Genomic DNA, 5,214 nt, shown 5'->3' with positions numbered 1-5,214 from the left:
CCTGCTCTTTTATGAAAAGCGCAAAGAGATAACTGTTGTTGCGATTTAGCGCTATGTCAATAAAATTGAATTGAATTGAATTTAGACGCCGACTGCATTTTCGGGGCTTAAAAAAGCAAAAAAGTGCAAAGAAAATCTGGAAATCTTAAAAACGCTCCACCGGCGCGAGAAAAAACGCAAGAGTCTGAAGACAGCGGCGTGGAGCTAGAGAAAAAGGCATTCAGGCAGAAATGATTGGCCCTTGTTATCTAAAAGGATTTCACTGAAACTGCTCATTATTTCGATGATTTCAACAATGTGGATACGGTTGTTATAGTTCGCTGACCATACAGTATGTAGGCTATTCATTTGAGTCAGAGTAGGCTACAACGTGACAGATAAAGAGAAAGAGAGAGCGAGAAGCAGCGGGCAGAGGAATCTCCGTAATCAGTAATTGATCTGATAGTAAAAATAAAATAAAATTCTCATTGGCTGAAGGGCTGTCAGCTTTTGTAGTTCACTTCGCCATGTTCTGGTTTCATGCTACTAGGGACAGAGGTAGAAGGAAAGTTATACACCTACATTGAATTTCACACACTTTTGCGTCACCAGGCGCACGCAGATTCCCCCCCCCCCCAAACGATTGTCTGTCTAAACGCAGAATAAAAAGTGAGAACGCCACTTTTTGCGTTTTCTCATCAATTTGTCTAAACATAGCCAAAGAATTCCACTCAACTTTGCTGTGTATGAGCAATGAGATTACTGTACCCACAAGAAATCCTTAATGTTTAGGCTAACATTTGAAATAACCAGCAATCTGGCATTTATAAATGCTTACATGTATAGGTTTAATACAAATTGATTGAAATGGGATAACAGAAAACTGGAGCAGGAGAGAAATCCTTAGAATCATAAGAAACATTAGAGAAAACATATGATGAGAGAAATTCAGTATTAACAACATGGAAAGTTATTGCAAACATCATTGCTTTATTCTTGTTGTCTGCTGCCCTGAAAAAATCCACAAGAAAGAAGTTATCCTGTCAAATGCAATTTAACTAATAACTACTAAACTACACTCCTATTCATCATGAGCAATGATAACCATTACAATCACTCCACAACATGTCTGTGTGTGTGTATGTGTGTGTGTGTACTTCAGACGTAATATACTCTTAATCAACCACAGACCACTGATATAACCCTAATTGTCACTGCTTTCTACATAAATCGATGAATGTATTTTTTCTTTTAAGTTTGAGTCGAAGTGAAGGATTTTTTTCTCTTTCTTCAAGCAGTTTGATAACTGACGTAGTACTTGGCAACGGAAAGTTTGGCCCTACTTTTTCAACCTTTTCCTGTTAATGCTTGATAAAGTCCATCAGTAAGTTCAATACATGCACTCAATTGCATTCGCATGTTGCACATGTGCATGTCTGCATGTAGCCTATACCCAAATGTGTATATAAATGTGTATATATATATAATATGTGTGTGTGTGTGTGTGTGTGTGCACATCCCTTTATTTATCTATAGCCATATAGCTGCAGTGATACAGCCTCCGGCCGAAATGTGTTTTTGATAAAGAGTCTCTTCCTCTCCCGGCATGCCTCTAATACTCTCCCTCTTCCCAGGATAACAGGGTCACAGCATGGAGACCTCAACGACTCCACACCTGGAATAACACCACCCAGAATATCCGCTCCGCTCCGCCTGTGAGCTGGTGTGTGTGTGTGTGTGCGTTTGTGCCTACACTAAGGGAGATTGGAAAAAGAAGACAGAGGCTTCATGAATGACAGGGAGAAGGAGGTCAGGTGGTGCAGTCAAGCCATCGGTCTCGCTAATTCCTTTTTTCTCTTTCTTTCTCTGGCTCTGTCTTTGACACACACTCAGGCCCAAACGGAGCACTCTGGTGTTTTTTTTGCGATGGCCTGTTATGCGGCGGGGGAAATATGAAACACCCTAAGGCATTTGTCAGCGGTCAGTTGCATGTTCTTGCTCTTTACTTGTGTGTGTGTGTGTGTGTGTGTGTGTGTGTGTCTTTTAAACTCGCAAACCAGCGTGCGTCACTCTTCCCCCTGACACGCCGCTGAGGTCAGATTATTAAAAGATGAGTTTAGGGGAAGTTTGACTGTTTTGATTCCCCCACCCCCCCCACCACCACCACCTCCCCTTCTCTCCACGAAAAAACACAGGATGAAAGACGGGGAGAGAATGAAAGTGGAGCGAGAGAGGGCAGGGTCCACTCTGATCGCCCCAGGACCACACTGTGAATGGGCCAGCGTTCACCCAGAGAGAGAGAGAGAGAGAGGGAGGGATGGAGAAAGAGAGGGATGAAGTGAGGACACACAGAGAGAGAGAGAGAGAGAGAGAGAGAGAGAAAATTCATACATCCACCACTGTTTGATGCCTGTGGTGTGCCTCTGTAACTATAGCCCTCTTTCTTTAGCTTGCTCTTTCCCTTCTTCTTCCAGATCCCCTCCCCCTCCCCCCCTCTCCCTCTCCCTCATCACTCCCTCTTTTTTTATATCCCTCTCTTTGCCCTCTTCCTGCTGATCTGTGCCAACCACCATGAAACCACCGCCACATTAGAGCCTTTAACGGGCACTGCTTGGCATCCTGCTCTGTCCAAACATATTATAGCCCAGTCGCACATGTAAAGTGTGCGTATATGCATTTTATACAGTTTATAAATTCACAACTATATGGTTTCACCATATATTAAGGGCTGGGGGATATTTTTTATCCCTGCAAAACTGCCACGTGTCATTGTGGCTCCTAATAAACTCCAAAGATGTTGACTGCTTCTAACAGATGGAGGGAGAAGACGGCAAATAAATGGTTCACATATACCGACAGCAAAGTGATATTAAAGCTAAAAGAATTTACTAGGAATATGGTTTGGACTGATTTTTATAGAGTGGAATATTATCACGCCATTTCTTCTCTATTCTGTACTTGTAGAGCAGAGAAGAAGACAACTAAGCTTTGTTGTGTGTCTTTTCTTTCCCTCTCTGCCCATCCGTCCTTTCATCATGTATCGATCTATCCCTCCATCACTTCTCTGTTTATTGGCCCATCTGTGCCTTCATCATGAGTTGTTGACTTGATTTTGCCAGCACGCCAGCTGAGACACTGGCAGTCCTTCACTCAAACCCTCTAATAACTTTAGAAAACTACACATTCTGACACAATTGAGTTGATGTGTGTGTGTGTGTGTGTGTGTGTGTGTGTATACTCACCATCAGCTGGCCTAGCCAAGTCTTTCATCTTTCACATGAACTGACCATGTAAACATTGTCTCACACGCCCATGTGAAGATTTTATGACCGGCTAATGAGGCAGCGAGGATGTTGCTCGGACCCCTGTGGAGGAGGATCCAGCTGGACGCCACTGACCACACCTGCTGACGTCACACCACCACACCAGGGCGATGTGTGTGTGTTTGCCTGTTGTCTTGTTGCCTTGAGATGCGATAACAATCACTTTTTGGAAGATGGTTTTATCACGTGGAAGCAGAATGCGTAGTTAATAGTTAGATTGTACTTCCGTCTGACAATCCCTGCTAATAGTATATCCTCTTAACCCCCGATCTGTACCTGATACTGACCTTTGACCTTACCTATGGACCAAATGTTTAAGCTTGTAAGGATGTACCCACATATGACACCACTGCAGTTCCTCTCTTATTGAACAAGTGCTTTGCAATTTGTCCTGTTTTCAAAAATCCCATCAATCCCATTTCCAGGCACAGTATCTACATGCTCAGCACCAGCAGGTTTCTACATAGTCATTACTAAGGACATAACAACGGCAAATTGTTTTGTTTTTTTTGTGGAAAAAATACATTTTGGAATATTGGAATGGATGAGTATGAGGATAGTGTGGACTTCACCGGAAAACAGGGAACAAACAGAGGTATGGATTAACACAATTCTCATGCATTTCTGTCACATCTGCTGCAGTCAGATTCACTGTGTTCCCTTCGGAAGGAATAACTGCACACGAGTAGGAACTTTTAATGACATTTTGAAAATTTCTAGAGGCTAAAAACACATTGAAAACTTGCCCTGTTTAAGCCTGTTGGGTGCTAACTCTAGCAGGAGGATAACACGGTGTAGGCAGCACCGATTGTTGTAATTTTTCTTCCTGCTGACAGCACCACGCATTTCCAAACAATAGAGCTATGTGTTGAAATCGAGCGGAATTCACCTTTAAGTTAGTTGTAAGCAGCTTCAAGCACATGTAAAAACATCAGGGTAATGCAGCGAGTTAGTTAAAAAACTAAAAAAGATGTGAAAGAGAATGGTGTCTTCATAAATCAATTGTTCTTATGGCCATACTGCAACAAAAGGATACTCTATTTAAAAATGTCAATATAAAATATCTTAATACATATGAAATGTATTGTACAGTGTCAATCAGTATATTAAATCTGGTTTATGCACCATACTATTAAATTCCAGCCCATGACAGACACATCTTAATAATGCTGGATGCATAAAAAGCCCTGTATAACTTGCTCTGTGCCATCTTTATATTGTCCACAAATCAATGTATCTGTAAGTGATGAAGACCAGCTTGATTTATTCTCAGCTGCATGGATCAAAATGCGGTGTACAAGACATAGAGATTGATGGAATAAGGAAGTCAACACACACACACACACACAAACACACACACACACCGCATCTTTTACAAATGAAACATTACATAAAGCCACAGCATTAAGGCTCAGAATCCGACATTCTCGGCTAAATCTGTCCTGACTCCATGAAAGCCCAGTTTCAGAGGTTCCTGTAGCTCTACTGAGCCAAGAAAAAGTCTTTTGGTCAGACGTGTACAGATTAGCAGCAGGCTTTACTGTCAGAGTGTATCAGTGTCCGTGTCCTTTGACTCTATGGTTATATAAACAATATTTATAGTATTACTGGGGGTTGTAGGAACAGTTAATGGTGTATGTGACAGTTTGTTTCCCTTTCATAATAGGCTCTGAGTTGAGCAGGTAATTACAGGATGGATGTTTACCAGCCTGGAAAAACTTGACAATATAAGTGTCAGAGCCTCAACGTATCTGTGGTATTAGTGACAAACACGGCAAGCAGAATCGCTTACATCCTAAGGAGTTTTCATCCTATCGTGTTCTCATGAACGGGTTTGAATGATATCACAGGAAAAGGTATGCAACAATTACGCATAAATTAGGATTCACATGAAAGTTAAGTTCTTTCGAGT

Source organism: Etheostoma spectabile, chromosome 18 (genome assembly GCF_008692095.1).
Source record: "Etheostoma spectabile isolate EspeVRDwgs_2016 chromosome 18, UIUC_Espe_1.0, whole genome shotgun sequence".
In the NCBI taxonomy this organism is placed as follows: domain Eukaryota; kingdom Metazoa; phylum Chordata; class Actinopteri; order Perciformes; family Percidae; genus Etheostoma; species Etheostoma spectabile.
This window is presented reverse-complemented; position numbering follows the sequence as displayed.